Raw genomic sequence first — 19188 nt, 5'->3', positions numbered from 1 at the left:
AATATAGTCTAAAAAAATGGTTTGTGTTTTTGTTTTTCATTCTGGCATCTTATACAGTTTTTTTTCTCCCATACAATGTGGAACATCCCTCTCCTGCACTACAGATCAGAACAGTTTTGAAGTCTGTCTGTGAAAGAACGTCTTTCCATCTATAAAAGATAAATTGTAACAGCTGCTTTCCCTCATATTTATTCAGGAAGGTGCCATAATCTCTTTTTCCAGGGAGGTTCATTTGATCACATTAAAGCTTTACCACTGAGTTATTTAGAGGTGTTTATTTTTGTGTATATGGTATAGGGATAGTAGTATTGCAAGTTATGCACTTGCTGTGCATAACTTGCAATACATATAATCAAAACTTGAACAATGCATTGAAAATGTGGAATATGTAAATTACTGATTCAATGAGTATTGTCATATGTTGATCCAATTGCAAACTAGGTTATAATTGAATACCCAGTTGTGTACAGTGTAGAATGAAAAGGAAACGCAATCCATAGTTTATTTAATGTTGAAAAGTGAGATGTTGAACGTTATATAGTCATATAGTACCACAGTAGACTAATTATCTAAGTAATTATCTATATGTGAGATAAATAATTATGTAATGAAGTATATATGTTATTATCTAAGCATTTTAAGTAATTATTAAGTAAAGCTATTTCAAGTAATTTCATGTGACTATTAACAGAATGCCTTATCCTCTGTTTTTTGTTGCATGGGCACTTACTAAGGACAGAGGTTAAAGGTTGTACTGGCATCTGCAGGAGGTATTACTGCATCATCTGCAGGAGGTATAACAGACATCAGGACGATGTATAAATATCAGCCTGCCCCTGCCGTTATTTATTTAAGTGGTGGAGAGAGCAGCTAGATGTCACTGAAACATCAAGCAGCGACATCTTGGCAACAATGAATCAAAAATACTAACATCTCCTGACACATTTTGATTACATCACCAATATGTCACAGCAATGTATATGTGCTTACTGGGGTTAAGTATGGGAGGGGCTATTGAAGTGTGATGAGCTGTTGAATGTATGGCGTTTTTGTTATGCCCACAGTGGGTTGCCCACAGAAAACCCTCATGGGGGCCCAAAAGGGCAAAATTGCTGTGGGCCCCGCATGGGCTAACCCACAAGGGGCCCACGTGGGATTAGTGTGGGTTTGCCCTGCCCACATTGCCCCACATTAAACCACACCTACCCACAGTAGGCCTGCATGGGCATGTTTGTTGGGGGTATTCTGTTGCCTAAGTACTGAGTCTGGACCTCTAAATATAGTATCATCCTCAAATGAAAAGCCCTGCGTGCACAGTGGGTACCTAGTCTCAAAATTTATGAGGTGCACAACCATGTGTCACAACGACTTGCACAACAACAGGTGTGCAACAACAGGTGTGTTACTATTTTGACAGTAAATACATCTACTAATGTTATGTTTGTCATGACAGAAGCAGAAATAAGAATGAACTGAACTTTGAATCAAAATGTGAAACAATTATTAGGCTAACACTTACAGGCACTAAAAGTTGTATAACTATCAACCACATTGTAACAGTGAGTCTCACCAAACTCCAGCAGGCAGAAGGCACAGTATCCACATGCTAACAGGCTAAATACTGAGTCTTTCTGACCAAATGGTACATGAACAAATCTGGTGAGCCCTGAAGTCTTTAAGTGGTGTCTTCGGTATTCTTCAGCATACAAGCAGCAGTTAGTATGTACAAGAGCTGGTATCAGTATTAGCAGTCAAGTCAGGTACAGGTTTGTACTAGAACTGGCTGAACTCAGCAGCGAGCACGTACAGCTATGGTAAACAAGTAGTTTGGTAACACATAAAAGCAGAGTTGGCAGGAAAAGAAGAGAGCTAGAGTGCAAGCATATGGCTATTTCCATGAGGCAGTACACAACAGTTCAGACCCGGTATGAATTGAACTCAAAGAAATATCAGTGATAAAGAAATGTTCATTCATTACGAGAAATATCCGTCCCTCAGCAGCCGTGAATTTAAGCATTGCAACCTACAGCCTATGGAGCAGGGACTTTTTTGCAGGAACTATTGTAGAGGAAGTAAAATGTTTAGTAAAGTGTAAAGTGGAGAAACAGGATATTTTATTGTAAGAAGTTTAGCATTGCCAGTGGGGAAGCTCAGTAGCTCGGCTATTCCTGTTGGTCATATGACCCACATCTTGCATGCCGGAGCAGTCCGTCAAGAGTCTTCCGTAGCCATGCTGCTGTATAGGCTCTAATTATTTTTCCTTTGCCAAGGAAGGGGTAGTTTGTAGTTTTTTGACAGGTAGCTTGAGATCCCTGACGAAGTGGGGTCTTTCTCCTCACAGCCAGAACTACTATTGAATTCAAGACTTAAATGGGCATGCAAGAGTCTTGAGTGATTAGTAAGATTAATAATTATCAGTGAGGGAGAGTCATTTCAGGAAACAGTTTTACATGAATAATAAATCAAGAACAAAATAAATCACACAAAAATGGATAAAGAGGAACCCTTCCTTGGTCTGTGGTACTTCCTTACATTGTCCTTGCATTGTTGGCTTGAAACACAGTACTACAAGAGCTTGCATCAGGGAGTAAGTATACAGTCACTCTCTGATGCAAGCTTTTTCATTATGCTATTTCACAAAGCCATGGAGACTCATTGACTCACTATGTGATCCACTTTTCCACACAACCTAATGTCAAGAGCACAGCTGACACTCTGGGGACTGACACTTTGAACCTGCATTTTTGTTGCACTGGTTGAGCCTCAGTCCACTGTGAATTGTCTATGTGATCTGATGTAAGCCTATTCACAGACATTTGTAGTCGCAGACAGAGACTTTTCCTGCTAAGAAATGCATGGTTATTATCTCACTTACTTTGGTTACTGTACAATCACATTAATCTCATAATGATCAAATCAAGTATATCAGAGTTGTGTTTAATATTAACCAATCTGATATATTGTTCCATTGCTAGATATAGAGGATAAGTCTCTTTAAAATATTCTAAAGTAACTCTGGTAGGATAAAATGATTACAAGTGATATTCCTCATGAGACCACTCTAATACCTTGTCATAAGTCCCCAGCATGCACTGGTGCCCAAGGCTAATTCAGATGAAGTTTTGCGTAGGGCTAGACTACAGTGGATAAGTTTAAAGAAGAAGAAGAAGAAGAAGAAGAAGAAGATATGAACAGTTTTTTAAAGACTCCTCAAACCCAGTAGTGGTGGTATGAAGTAATATAAGGCAAGGAAGGAGATAAAAGCTCTAAAATTTAATTTGAACAACCTGAAACTTTGTCATGTTTGAAAGGATTTATGGGTAGAGAGTTCCTAAAGCCTGATGGAACACGAAAGCCAAGTGGTCTGACTGGCTTGGTCAGGACAGAGAAACTCAGTGAGAGTGGCACGTTCTGTCTTTTTCAATGGTCCCCTTTTCTTAAGCCCACAGAGGCTAATGACTGCCAGGACAGTGAACTATAAAGGCTGACCCACAGTCCTGTGGAGAGGACGAACAGTTATTAATCTTTTAGTTGCATGATTCTTGGCATATAGAAAAAGAAGGGTAAAAAAAAAAAAGAAAAACTGTGATGATAAAACACTGAATTAATTAGCCACTTTAATTGTGTGTTCTCCAACTCCTATTCTCTGCGGGCATAATTAAGATGTGTTTATTTGGACACAGTTTGCTCTTCAAGGAGGTAACACAGCTAATTGGTATTATACTCAAGTCATGCGTACATTGCAATTATATTGACTAGCTGCTGCTGCAGAAGCCACTGTGTAGAGCTGGCATCTCCAATTACTGATTTAAAAGATAAAAATTAGGACATATTTAATGGATTTGTAAATGCAATAACATTTAAAGGGGGGGAAGTTCTAGTGAATGAAAGTTGGAGCACGCTCTCTTGGGAGGAGTGAGGGGGTGGAAAATGCAATTGGCTCCTTCACCCACAATGTTCTCCCCCAAACAGTTCCACTGATTCTCTCAATGAGGAGGCTTTGATGGGTGGGATTAGAAACTGGTTCATTTTCTACCTGATGATGTTGCATAATCATACCCTTCATTAACAGATTAAACCCAGAACATCACAAGGCAGTTTTTTTCTCAGATGTTCCACAGACCTAAACATTAGCCTCATTGGGATAGTTTAAGCCCAGTATGGCGCCTCGGCTTCTTTTTTTCTGCAGACAATAGCAGATCAACTTTTTATTTCCCCTCCATCTATTTTCCTGAAGTCATAAACATTTCTTGCCTTGGTCGCACCTTATTTTACGGCACACTAATAAGACATAATTAGTCCAAATTAGACAAAAACTAGAAATAATATGTTCTTTATTAGACAGTAAACACAGTTATACCGTAATTATACACCATACACCTATATTATGCTGTAATTAGAAACCGCATATGCTGTTCATGTTAACAATTCACAATTCATGTTAGGGAGACACACCTCATCTCCCCCTGAATACACCTCACAAGAGTTGAGAACTGAGAATGTACATGCTGCTCGCAACAGGACCAAGAGGACAGAAACGGTGCAGAGATAACGCTGTTGGGTAAGTTTGCCTTTATGTTGGCCTTCACGTTATATAACACTCATGTTGATGAAGAGTTCAGTGATTAAGAGCCTCTGTTTTCCTCACAGAGTTCAGACAAGGACTTTCAGCAGCTCCTGGAGTTAGCATTGGCATTAGCCTGCTTTAGCACCTCGGTGGAAATGGGAGCAACGTGCATCAGATGGAATTACAAGAGTTATGAATTCAAATTGTTAGATCATCCACAAGAGCTGTACTTTTGATGATCATCCTTTTCTGTGCTGTTTATTCAAATAAAAATTGCAATGTCCTTGCAACTTCTATACTGAGGTTAGCATTTGTTAGTAGAGTACAGTGCACAGGGCCAGCCAAAGAAGGTGTAGGTATGTCTTTTCTTTAGTTTACAGTACAGTTCTTTTGTAATGTTTCGCAGATTACCCTCTAAGAAAGTCTAGAAAGGGTCTAACAGCTTCTAATGTTACTGGGGTCTGTAAATGGTCTGATGTCTTAACTAGTAGGGGAGTAGTGCGTCAAGGAAACATGTATTAGGCTATCTATTACTACCTACAAACTCCACGGGACTCCAGAGAACATCCAGGCTACGAGGGAAGTGTGACGTAGCAACCGGATGTGACCTAATGTGGTTTGAATTTAGTTTACCGTACAGTTTCTTCTAATCAGCAACAAATAACCCTGTAAGAAAGTGAAACTAGGTTAAATAAGGCCAAATAAATGTATTGTCCTCTAGGGTCTCTGTTTTTTCTGACTATTATAAAGGCTATGCCCGATATAATATGGCATTATATTTGTCTAATTACAGCCTATGTTGTCTAATTAGGCTATCATAGGTCCATGTTGGTTGCATTAAATGTGATGTCTAATTCCAGCATAATTTGGTAGTAAGGGTAGAATAGCGTCTAACTGTAACATTTTTTTGGATCTGATATGGCATTGTATTTGATTTCTAATTAGACTATGATCTTATAAAATGGTGTCTAATAGTCTATGATCTCCTATTTGGTTTCTAATTAGAGTATTTGGTATAATAGTGTCTAAATATAGGCCTAGATTTTGGGTCTAATATGCAGTTTCTAATTACAGCATAATTTAGGTATATGGCGCCTAATTAGGGTATAACTGTGTTTGTTTACTGTCTAATAAAGAACATATTATTTCTAGTTTTCGTCTAATACAAAGTACAGGGTTTATTACATCTGTAGTAATAAAGTGTGGTGCGACCTTTGCCTCTACAGTTTTTTAAAAATTGGAGTCGTTTGGGGTGGTTTTCTTTTTGTTTTTTTAGGCTGTCAATCAAAGTCAGAAAAGGTTTTATGTACGTGAAAGAAAGCAAAGGAACACACTGTAGGACATGCCAGGAAGATGAGTTAGGGCTTATCTATGTTATCAAATGCCATTAAAGTAAGTAAAGTAAGAGGGTCTTCCGTAATGTGAAATGTTACAGGTAAAATGGAATATATCGGCAGGGTATAGTTATGAGAAGGATGTGATTGACTTACTATCCATATAAGATAAATTAGCATCTACTACCAGTGTTAGACAAGGCACTTTGGAAATTTAAACAACTACTCATTACATTACACTTTATTACTCTATGAAAAAAGTAATTCATTAACTAATTAACAGCTAAAGTAGTTACAATACAGTACGATGTGTATGAATATGTAGAAATACAAAACAAGACATTTTGGTTTAACAAGCAGCCAGCCTAATGCATATTTGATTTCATATTTGATTTGATGACCAGCAGCTAGGTTAGCCCAGGAACTGCACACCACACCCCAGAAATCCAGTCCTCACAGTGAAGCTGCAGCATTTAGCAAGCTATTTAGTTTGGTGGCTAACAGGACAAAAAATTCAGACAGTTTATTCAAAAGGCATATTTGTACCATCAACTCCTATGTCATAATTGTCCACAAACCATATTTCTTTTATGGAGGACTTTATATTCTGACAGAAGAGGTTAAATAAAAGTGGACAGTGCAACACAGCTAATAAGCTACGATAGCTTCCTCTATTGTTGACCTTTGAGCCACCGGAGAGCTGAAGAGTCCTTCTCTCTGACTACTCAAAGGTCAGCGCAAATTTGCATATAGAAGTTCACCGAAGTGGAAGTGAAAAATTCACGCAGATTTACTTCACTCCACGAGCGAAGGTAGTAATCATGGAAATTCCAGGATCGATTTCACAGTGTAATTTCATTGTTTTAAATGCTGTTGTGACCAGACCTTTATCTACATATATGGAGTGAACAACCCAACTAGTTAAGTAAACTTAGGTTCCAAGGCATTATTACACTTCAGTGTGATTTTGAATGTAGTTTGTCACTTCTTGAACAAAGTGGAAGCTCCAGTTTTACTTCAGCTCACAATAGAGGACCTGCAGAAAGTATGGAGGACTGTTAGCCTCATACTGCCCTAATTTGTGTTGTTAGATCAGGAGGAGAGGAACAAGAAAGAGATGAACCTCACTCACATTTTTAACAACTGACATCCAAACAAGCTAATGATGAATTGTGGTTTATTGTGTGATGGATGGGGTTAGCTAGTCACCCCAAATCACAATTGACTGCATACATTTATGTATACAGTTCAGAATGTCATCAAAATATTTAATGTTTTAAAGTCAAAGAAAAGAGAGGAATATATGAAAACTCATTGTCAAAGTAAATGTTTGACGAAGAGATAACTGAAAGATTAACCCAGGGACACAAGATTAAAACTGAAATGTATTTTGTCTGTTTCTCTGTGTCTTTATATAGTCTATGACCTCTATCAACTTTAATCAGAGACAACAGCCTTGATCATACACGCCCTATGCACACACATGCAGCTCTTTTCTCCTTGAGCTACAGCTGTAATTGACACAAATAATACAGTCACAGCTTGCCAATAGAGACAAATAAGCCAACTAATTAGAACTCAAATCCCACAGAAATATCTGTTGAAGAGATAATTCATCATAACACAAAATACTTCTTGTCATTTGCTGTTTTTGGCTTGAAAACAAGTTTTTTAGCTTTTGTTGCTGAAATATATTTTGACTACCCCTTGATCGCTCATTGCACCATCTGCAATCAATCATCTGCTTGCCCAAAAAATACTATTAGGTGGAGAGAGGGAATTAGAAGTGGATGTTCCCATGCACTTGGAGGGGGTTGTGAAATTTGATTTTTGAAAGCCAGAAACCTCAGCACCTGCCTGCATATTGAACCTTTGGTATTTATAAACAATACTATCAGCCTCCCCCCACAGATTTCTTTATGTTCAAAAACTCTTATGAATCACATGGCAGGCTTCAAGAGCTTTAGTCCTGCTCTGTTTCATATATCTGTGAGAGTTATATAAGGGTTATCATTTGCTGGATAGATGTATTTTCTCTTGATGTTTATACACTGTGGGTAATTTAGTCTTCTGAGACAATATTAAAAGAAGCAACACATTGATTTATTATGAGAATTACAAAAAAAAAGAAAGAAAAGCCTCTCTAGAGTTTGGCCTGTAATGTATTGACAAAAGGCTTCTTGAAAAAGGGGTTTGTTTGTTTGATCTTTGCTTTTCAAGAGGGTCTGTGCCTTATTTAAACAGACTGTCTTCTAGCAGCACACTGAAATATGTGCAATGTAGCCTTCAGAAAGAAAAAGGGGACTTATACAATAATTAACTGAAATGAACTAATTTTTTAATCCGATTGTTTGTACATAAATAATATACTGTAATCAGCCCATAGAGGTCAACTGAACCAACAGGGAGCTTGGAAGATGTATCTCTGTGTTACAAACATGGTTAGAGGATTGGAGCAACACAGTAAAACAGCAATTCTTTCACTTTAAAAATGGATCTCTTCTGGGGACTCTTTTAATATTTAATGCAAATTTAATATCACACACTTTATTTTTCTACTTTTATACAGCTCCAAAAAAACGCAGATTGAAGAACCTGAAGTGAGACGACTCAATGGAATGACATCTGGATAGCAAGAGCAATTGTTTAAAGCCTTGAACGCCCCAGTTTGAACATCATAGCCCGTCTCTTTTCTAACATAACTTTGGCTTCATCTCCCCACAGCCTTTGTCTCGCCGTATATCCTCTTTTCTTCAGTCGACCCTATTCCTACCCCGCCCCTACCATCACCACCAACCCTTTTTTGGAAAAGAATAGATATCGCGCCTGCCAATCTGTCTCCGTGATAACGACCAGACGACACCGCTATGTTTATTACCATGGTAATGAGGAGCCACACTTAGAGAAGATAGGGAGGAATTTCATTAATCGTCACCATGGCAACTTATCTATTAGCTGTAAAAGAGTTAGAAATAGTTGTAAGAAATGCTTTTCTTTTTAGGAAATTCATTTCAAAAACATAAAACAATGGAAGAGAGGAAGGCGCCTTGCTCATACTATGATTTATTCAGTGGATTTTTCAAAACACCCTTTTTCTTTTTTTTCCTCTTATTTTTTATTCTGGGAATGACAGTATGAGATTAATTGTACTTAACTGGGATAGCAGAGTGAACCAGCTTATGTGCAGAGGCACATAAAAAAAGAGTTCCAGAGGAGTGGCTGCACCAAAAATGAGTTCCTGAAGACATCTCAAACTTGGACCTAAAAAAAATGGGACATTTTGCAAAATAACCTTCAAATAATTTTCAGAAAGGACTCTAAAGAAGAGATAATAGCATTGATCAGCAAGAACAGAAGAGAAAATATCATCTTTGCGTATATTTTTCAAATCAAAGCCTCTCTACACACCCTGGACTCACCTCTCCATCAGCTCAGATAAATTTGTGGACTTTTGTGAACATTTTGTGAATAATATTGCACAGTATTGCACACGGATCACATGTGACTACGAGTCGCTCATCAGGAGAGGGAGATGGTCAACTATCACTTTGGAGGCTCTGCTCTTGCCGACTCCCCTACCTGGCTTGTTGAGGCTTTCAATGTAAACATTGGACTAAACACTGAGGAATAGGTGGAGAGGATAAACACCAGCTGCAATACCGACCCCATAGACACGCAAGACCGTCTCTACATCCATCTCAACATCGGAGGAAACACTGAGGTAAAAATGAAGGGATTAAACACCGGCTGTGGACCCGGCCACATGGATCTTCCAGGGATCCCAACCACCCAGATAGCGGCCTTTTCTCCATGCTGTGGTCAAGAGGAGGTGCCGTAAGCACTGGGCCAACATTGAGGAGCTCAGGAGGAGCTGAACCCTTGGGCCACTAGAATCATGAAGGGTGTTGCTGCCTAGGACTGCCCACCTCCAATCATGCACATGTATTTTTGCTAATTTGTTGATTATTGCTTATTGTTACTTATTTGGGCTGTTTTCTCACACAAATTGAAGGAGCTGACGGGATTTCATTTTACTGTGATTACACTGTGGTTACATGTGACGAAGGCTGAATAAGAAAGTGATGTGGTTGACGTCCAACTGAAGGACAATAAAGATCAGCATCAGTCTTTATGCCTGGCCCACTCTGCTCTTTAAGAAAAGAGCTTTGCAGCTGCATTGCATGTATCATTCCTTCCACATAATGCTCTTACTCCTCTGTACAGATAACACCTCTGCCCTTCTTTATCTCCTCCCTCCATCCTGGTTCAACTCCATTCACCCTTTCTTGTTCTATCCCAATCTTCTCTCAAACTACTTTGTCTCCTTTCCCTTGATCCCACCTCTCCTCCCATCTCTCATAATCTCCTTTCCTCTCCGATCTCTTCTCTTTCTCTTTCTTTTTTTGTCTCACCTGCATTCATTTTCTTTCATTCCCTCTCTTTTTACCTCACTGTTTCACTCCTCTTTCCTCCCCTGTCTTCTCTTCTCCTCTCCATCACCGTGAAGCCTTGCCATGCCACATATACACTCCTACTTTTTGCTGATCTTTTTAATCTTCTTAAGCCATTTGCATATTCACGCTGTAATTTTCCTCCCAGGTTGCATTTAAATAATACAAATCCAGTCTATATTTGTCAGCTGTGAGACGATCCTATATTTATGAATATAATTGAACACATTCCAGCCGTCAGAAGATGATGCCAAGGGGGGCGTAAGAACAAGGAGTCACATCTGGAGGCCCACTTTTCTCAACCTCGTTTATTCCCCTCTGAAACCGGAGCATTGCAGCGAGAGCCAGAGTTCGATGCCTCACTACTCAGGCCTCATTCATGTCTTTTCTTTCATTTTGTTGTTGTTGGGGTGTTTTTTTAGGTTGTTTCTTTGAATAAGTTCACATTTCCATGACCTTCAGGAGTACACCTTCCTTTCCTCCATGGTTTTGCATCTGTTATGTGTGACAGTGTCTTCACTTCCTCAATGTTCATTAATTTGGTTTCAAGGGTGCTTCAACATAGCAGCATCCTCTTTCTCTCACTTTCAGTTTCTTTCCCTCTCTTCCTCCGTAAGTGGGTCAGCTCCACAAACTAATGAACCACTTTTAATTCTTCGTCTGCAGTTCTGAACGACAATATTCATCAGCGTGATTAATCAATCAAATAAGTACGCCTTCTCTGATGACATTAGTGATATCAAACGCGAGGAAGTAAAAAATTAGATGTTTTCACACCTCTTGCTTATATGTGTTTTCTCTGTGTACTCTCTGTTGGTGTATGTGTGTTTGCAAAATCTGAGAGGAGGTGGAGAAAGCATAACCCTCAGAGATTGTGATCTGATATGTATCCTTTGAAGCTGTGTTCTTGTAGTAACTGTGGATAATTGATCCATGCCTTTGATTCCAGCTCCATGTCTCTCCAAACCGTCATTTCATGAGATGTGTGTGAAATCCACGAATTGAAGGGAGAGGACCTATTAGAAGCTTTGAAGCTGACGCTGAAATGATGATTGCCCTCAAAAGAAGCTTTTGGAGATCATGAATTAAATCACATCATCATCATAACATTCTGGGTTATTGGGTTCCAAATTTTGTGTGCTTGTATGCTCAGGGATGTGCGCACACACCCAAAAATGCACACAATGCAATGTGCATACATATGCAGTGACAGACACATACACGGGCACTTTGAGGGACATGGGGGGAAAGCCTTGCCCCTGAAGGACAGCAGTTGTGTTGGTATGTACACAGTGTCCAATTTCTGCATGGTGGTTTATGCTCTCTGTGAGAGTTGTACAACTCTGGGCAGTGATAATTTTCTCCTCCATCTTAATGATTATGGTAAACAGTAGATTAGCAAAACACTACAAGGTATACCAGAAGGTATTCTACTGTGTGCTCTTGGACATATTTGAGTAGCAGTGGAGTCTGGACTGCTTTTGAGCACTCTGCAGTGGCACCCCTGCTATGTTAATGAAGCAGTCTCATTGAAATTAATTAATGAGCGGCATTTTCTGCTACAGTGTTATCACAAAGAAGAATTTACAAGAAAGTAACAGAGAGAACAAAAGTTCCTGGTTCCTTAAGACCAGTCACAATCTGAGCTTTCAAACACAAGCACTCTTACTAAATTACATTCAAATGGCAGACAGTTTTGTCCACAGCAATTTAAAATAAGTGCATTCAAACTCAATATGAACAAGAGCTACATGTCATCAAAAACTGGAAGTGCAACCTCTCAAATAAATATCTAAAATTGTGTTCAAAGAGCTGAGGAGCAAGTGCTGAAGTATAGTAAGAAGTAGCATAGGGTGGGTTTTCCTGACATCATGGTAGTTCATTCTTCCATTGTGGGGCCAGAACAGAGAACACAATGACGAGCAACTGAAGGGTCCCTAAGCAGAAGCACACAATGATCACACTGGAATGTAAGGTTTGATCATACCTTGGTAGGAATGAGCAGTCCCCTTCACCTTTGATGGCTTGCACCACAGTCTGGAAGTGGTTATGAGCTGCAACAGGTAGCTGTTTTGAATTGAGAAGTGAAGTGGTGTGGGAGAACTTAGGGAGGTTGAACACCAGGCAGGTAGCTGCATTCTGGAATTAGTTACAAAGATCTGATGGCAGATGCACAAGCTCCTCACAGGAGATGACAAGTGCCTGGGCCTGCTCCCAAGTGAGCATAGGGTGAATCCTCCTGATGTTTTACAAAAGGAATCTACAGGAGCAGCTGCTGCTGGTGGTAATGCAATGTTTTGTGAGAAGGACAATTCATCATTACACGCAAGTTCCTAGCTTGTTGATTGCTACTTACAGCTAATGCCAGTATAGGTTCTACTTTGGTTGTTTGAGCTGAATAGAAAGAGGCTGAAAAAACACTCCAGTGGTTAAAATAACAGGAACAAAGCAAGATGACAGCCCACTTTGTATTGAATCTGAATGCACCTTCAGTCTGAATGTGAATTAATCTAGTTGACACTAACCCCAATCCAAATGAGACAGAGTTATGCCAGAGCTATGCTGTATACTTAAAAAGAGCTATCAGTGGCAGACAGGTCGAACCATATGAACCATACTGAATATCTCAACAACTATTGGAGTGATTGCCATGAAATTTGTAAAGACACTCTTATTACCTTGATGGATTAACACAAAATTTTGTACAGACATCCATTCCATGTTTTTTTTTTGTTTTTTTACCTTTTCTGTAGCACCGCTATGAGACTGACTTTTGTGGTTTTGAGTGAAATGTATGGAGTCACATGAAATTTGGTTCCCTCTCAAGACAAATTGTAATAACTTGGGTATCTACTTATTAATATTTCCTCTAGCACCATCATAAGGTCAAAATTTTAATGTGTCCATTATATTAGTTTATTACTAAATATCTGCAAAACTAATTACATTCCCATCAGCCTAAGCTGTACTTTGTGTAAGCAAATGTAAGCATGTTAACATGCAAAACTAAGATGGTGAACATGGCTAACAATATACCTGCTAAACATCAGCATGTTAGCCTTGTCAGTGTGAGCATGTTGGTATGCTAAGCACTTAGTTCAAAGCACTGCTTGCATACGCCCCCAAAACTTAAAGGATCCAGAATTTTTGAGTCCATAGAGTGTATGCACTGGAGTCCCTCTCCAGCCAGGGTGGTTGAGAGCATGCACGTTAGAGACCTCCATTGACCAAGTCGTCATTTGGCACTTCCCAAATTTTAAAAACGTCCCAAAATGAATGGACCAAATTCTGATCAAACAAAGAGTCATTTTGGGTTGTTTGTGATGCTCAGAAAAATGTTTTCATCATTTAACAGCTGTCTCTTTTGTAATGATTGAATGGGAAAAACTATTTTTGGGGCTGTGTGCCTCATGTGATCCTGCAATACCGAGTGTGGCCACTACGCCAAAATTCACCTCACAGCACTGCACTGTTCCTGGGTGCCAGAACAAATTGGGGCAGTCAGTTTTCACAGGGGGACGGGACTTTAAACATGGTTGGAAACATATACTTTTACAGGGTACAAATGCCAATACCACTATGTGACAAGAGAACCCCTCATATTAATATAAAGCTTAACAACCCATGCTTTAATACAAAAATACAAACATGTTAATTACATACTCTTGACAGAAAAGGGTTCACTTGATGTCTGCATCAGAGCGCATCACAAGCATTTTCTAATACAAACTTAATGAACAAAAATAAGAATGTTGCTGAAGCAAAAGCTGATTAATTTCACCAAAATGTCACAACATAACAAGCCTAAGTTTAAATGGGTTGGTAATCTCTCCTGAGCAGCATGAGCATTGTTGGCCTCATTCACTGCTAAGTGAATTCAGCCTCACAGCAGAGTTTCTAAACACACTTCACAACACGCGCCTATAGTTTTTTAAACCACTGGACTCACTGGTAGAAGAGAGAAGATCTTCTGAGGACCTTCTCCTTCCATTCATTCTGTCATGATTTCACCCCCTCCTCCTCCCACAACAACCTGTCTTTGTTCTGATTCCAAGCTGGACGTCTCTTTATTTTTTGTCAGTTGAATTTGCTTTAACATTAAGCTTTAACATATATATATATATATATATATATATATATATATATATATATATATATATATATATATATATATATATATATATACTCTTAATCCCCCTCTCAACCCCCTCCCATGGGGGGTGGTGGTGGTGTGTCTTCTTCAAGGTCAGGTCCCCTACCAGAAGCCTGGGAGTTTGAGGGCTCTGCGCACTATCTTAGCTGTTCCTAGGACTGCGTTCTTCTGGACAGAGACCTCAGAGTTGTACCCAGAATCTGCTGGAGCCACTCTCCCAGTTTGTGGGTTACAGCCCCCAGTGCTCCGATTACCACTGGCACCACTGTTGCCTTTACTCCCCACATCTTTTCTCACTCTTTCAGCCCTTGGTATTTTTTGAGCTTCTTGTGTTCCTTCTTCCTGATGTTGATGTCACTTGGGATTGCTACGTCTATCACTACTGCCTTCTTCTGTTGTTTGTCAATCAACATGATGTCCGGTTGGTTTGCCATCACAAGCTTGTAAGTCTGAATCTGGAAGTCCCACAGGATCTTGGCTTGGTCATTCTCAACCACCTTAGAAGGTGTCTTCGATTGTGACCTTGGGACTTCCAGCCCATACTCAGTGCAGATGTTCCTGTACACTATGCCAGCCACTTGGTTATGGCGTTCCATGTATGCTGTTCCTGTCTGCATCTTACACCCTGCTATTATGTACTGAACTGTCTCAGGAGCATCTTTGCACAGCCTGCACCTGGGGTCCTGTTTGGTGGTATATCCCCGCCTCTATTGATCTTGTACTAAGTGCCTGTTCTTGTGCTACCATGATTAGTGCTTCTGTGCTGTCTTTCAGTCCAGCCTTTTCCAGCTAGTAGGATTTCTTGATATCAGCCACTTCTTCTATCTGTCGGTGGTACATGCCTGAGGTATTCACTAAGCAACTCATCTTTGGGGGCCATCTTCCTGATGTAATCCTGGATCTTGGTTGTTTCGTCCTGGACAGTGGCTCTGATGCTCACCAGTCCTTGGCCTCCCTTGTTCATCTTAGGGTACAGTCTCAGGGTACTGGACTTTGGATGAAACCCTCCATGCATTGTGAGGAGCTTCCTTGTCTTGATATCAGTGGCCTCTATCTCCTCCTTTGGCCAGCTTACTATACCAGTGGGGTATCTGATGACTGGCAGGGCGTACATGTTGATGGCTCGTCTCTTGTTCTTCCCATTCAGCCGACTTTTCAGGACCTGCCTTACTCTGTGTAGGTATTTGGCTGTGGCTGACTTCCTTGCGGCCTCCTCATGGTTCCCATTTGCCTGCGGGATCCCAAGGTATTTGTCACTATCCTGAACATCTGCAATGGTTCCTTCTGGTAGTTCAACCCCCTTGGTTCTGATCATCTTCCCTCTCTTCGATACCATCCAACTACACTTATCTAGTCCAAATGACATTCCGATGTCGTTGCTGTAGATCTGGTGATGTATATATGTATACATACATATATATATATATATATATATATATATATATATATATATATATATGTGTGTGTGTGTGTGTGTGTGTGTGTGTGTGTGTGTGTGTATGTATGTATGTATGTATGTATGTGTATGTATATATATATATATATATATATATATATATATATATATATATATATATATATGTGTGTGTGTGTGTGTGTGTGTGTGTTTGTATAATTCCTCAAATACAATCATGTATATATACACAGACACAAATACATTAACAAGATTATTACACACACATACTCATACTCTGACAAATGCTCATACACGCCGGCACACAAACACAAACATCCATGTCAATACACATGCCCAAAATGCACACTGATGCAGTGGGCAGAGTGGAGTGGCCCCCTGACAATGATCTATAGTCAGCGATTCATTGCTCCCTCTAATGAGTAAGGTGAGATGGCTGCTCTCAGAGCACCTCCCCACCACACCACTGCAATGCTGCAGCAAATTACATCCAGTGCAACTCTCACAAACACACTAATACACAGATTGACATAAACAACCAAAAATCTCCCTCCTGTCACCTTTCACATTGTGTGTTAACTTGCTTTATTCACCACCTCTGTCTTTTCTTTCTGTCCACACAAATACACATGCTACCTGTATTTCAAATCATGCAAGATGGTACAGCACTCGCTATTGATCAATACTGAGAATGCAGTTATAGGGCGGTTAAGCTGGTAATCGTCTTCAGAGAAGGTGACTGGTGATCCGCATCCTCTTCATCTGCCTATAATCACTCACTGGGGAAATCAACAAATAAGACAGAGAAGGAGAGAAAGAGCATCTATTAATTTATTGAATCTTTAAGGGTTAAGCGGTCACACACACACACAAGGTTAAGAAACTACTTTATAGTAGGGGTGTGCCCGAATACAAATACATTATTCGGCAAAGCACAAATAGTGTTGTTTTTTTTGTTTTTTTTACAAATACTTAGTTTTAAAGAAATAATCATGTCAGATTGGGCAGGTTGGTTACAATACTATCTCAGTCTCTCTCCTCTGCTCCGCTTTTTACGTCTATCTATCAGGAGGTCTCAACAAGGGGAGTCACATCCACCTGCTACATGACGCACATTTCCTTATTTGGACATCACTCCCGGAGTTGGGGGTGTTCCCCAGAGATAAAGCTGAGCAACTGAAAGACTGAAACTGCTGAAAACTAAAGAGCTTACAAGGGACTCTCCATAACCTGTTGTTCCACTTCTCCTTTCCACAAAGTTCGGTTGTAAAAAATAGGCAATAAATGAAAAGTGCAAAGCAAGAATAACCTTTGAAGTTCTTCTCTACAAGTTACATGCTGTGCTGTCTCTGTGTTATGGGTGTATTAATAAGTACAGGTCTGTGTGCACATTTGTGATGCACTTGGTTTTAGCTCAGTTGTCAGCACAGTTGTCTATGATCTGGGAGGCTATAAGATAGTTTATTCATAAACACTTTTAACACTTTAATATCCTAAAATCAAAAGTGTAATAAAAACAAGAACTGGATTTTTACACCTATTTCCATTATCACTGAAATACAAATACAAATATAAATAATTTTCCTGCCTCATTGAAATATAAATACAAATACTGAGCTCTCTGCACATCTCTACTTTATAGCAACATTGACCTTTTTTTTAACTCCACTTAGAGTTGCAGCACAGAAGCAGTACAGACTTAAATCAAACTGCAGATCACTGATGAAAGATGAAAGACTGTGTATGAATTAACTTCTTTAAATCACATAAGACATTTAGAATCAAAAACTGTGTGTTTATGTTTGTAGATGGCTTTGGATTTCAATATGCTAAATTCATCAATTCAGACTGTCATGCCTCTGATTACATGCTACACCCCCATGTAAAACAATTGGATGATACACACCAACCACTGGCAGTGGATGGAGATTGCACAGCAGGAACATTGCACGTGTACTAATCATGCATAGGTAATTATGTGCAAACTAGGATTTGGCAGGAAGAAACTGGCAGCTATATTGACGTCCTGTGGGGTCGGCTTTGAATAAGGAATTAGCATGTGCACAACTGACATTTTGCAAAATGTAATGCTGGGACAGCAGCAGTCCTAATAGTTTTAATGAGTGTTGTTTTACACTGCACTAAATTCGAACATACTTACATATTACAAAATAATCTCATTCCCACTCCAGGTAGGCTGTATATTGATTGTGGAAAGAAAGCTGTGGAAAGAAAAAAATAACAACAAAGTGTGAAATATTCTTGTACAGGGCAACTGGGGACATTGTGTAAATTTCAAATAGAAAAATGGAGCAGAAAATAGAAAATTACATATTTGCTTTTTGACAGATAACGGTCATCTCTGATTACGTCTGCTCCCAGCTGAAGTGGCTCAGGGCAAATAAGGCATCTGACCCAGATGGAGTCTTGCCACATGCCCTTAAGGTGTGTGCAGACCAACTCAGTTCTGTGCTCCAGTTCATTTTCTCTCTATCTGTCTCCCAGTCCAAGATCCCTGTGAGATGGAAAACCTCATGCATTGTGCTTGTTCCCAAAAAAAACAGATGCTTGGGGGCTTAAAGACCTTAGGCCTATAGCTCTCACCTCTCAGCTCATGAAGTACTTCAAAAGAGTTGTACTTGGGCATTTCAGTAGGCAGGTTTCTGCATACCAAGATCCACTCCAGTTTGCATATAGGAAGGGTGTTGGAGTGGATGATGCTCTACTCTATATGCTTCACAGAGTCTATAGCCACTTAGAGTCAGTTAATGTATCTGCAAGAATCTCTTTTTTTATTTCTCTAATGCTTTTAACACAATTCAGTCACATATTTTAGCCAATAAGCTTATTGATTTTAACATAAACAATACCACTGTTGCATGGGTTATGGGCCACCTCATATCTAGACCCCAGTATGTGAGGTTTGGAGGTGAGGTATCCAATACCATTATTACCAACACAGGCGCGCCTCAAGGCACTGTTTTGTCCCAATTTTATTCACTTTATATACCTCTGTTTGCAGCCTGAGTCTGGCATCTAGTTGCCACCGCACAACTTTTCTGATGATTCCTTACTCGTTGGCTACATCCTCAAAGACAACCACCTAGCTCGCCAACAAGAGGTAGATGGCTTTGTCAAATGGTGTGATGAAAACCACTTAATTTTGAATATAAGTGAGACCAAGGAGCTTTTCATAAAAAGAAAAAAGGCTGTGGTGACCCCTGTCCTGATTAAAGATGAGGCCACTGAGGTGGTTTCCTCTTATAAGT

At 39.6% G+C, this 19188-nt stretch overlaps 1 long non-coding RNA gene across 1 annotated transcript; it reads right to left on the bottom strand.

The window, feature by feature from the left end:
• Positions 1-16391: 16391 nt before the first annotated feature.
• LOC121902548 lies at positions 16392-18393 on the bottom strand. The gene is made up of 3 exons (XR_006097584.1): positions 18251-18393; positions 18081-18141; positions 16392-16698 (listed from the first exon to the last, which is right to left on the bottom strand). It is a non-coding gene; the product is annotated as an uncharacterized LOC121902548 (long non-coding RNA).
• Positions 18394-19188: the final 795 nt, after the last annotated feature.

This window comes from Thunnus maccoyii, chromosome 1 (assembly GCF_910596095.1).
Source record: "Thunnus maccoyii chromosome 1, fThuMac1.1, whole genome shotgun sequence".
Lineage (NCBI taxonomy): Eukaryota > Metazoa > Chordata > Actinopteri > Scombriformes > Scombridae > Thunnus > Thunnus maccoyii.
The sequence above is the reverse complement of the archived record's forward strand: the minus strand, read 5'-3'. Positions and strand labels throughout refer to the sequence as shown.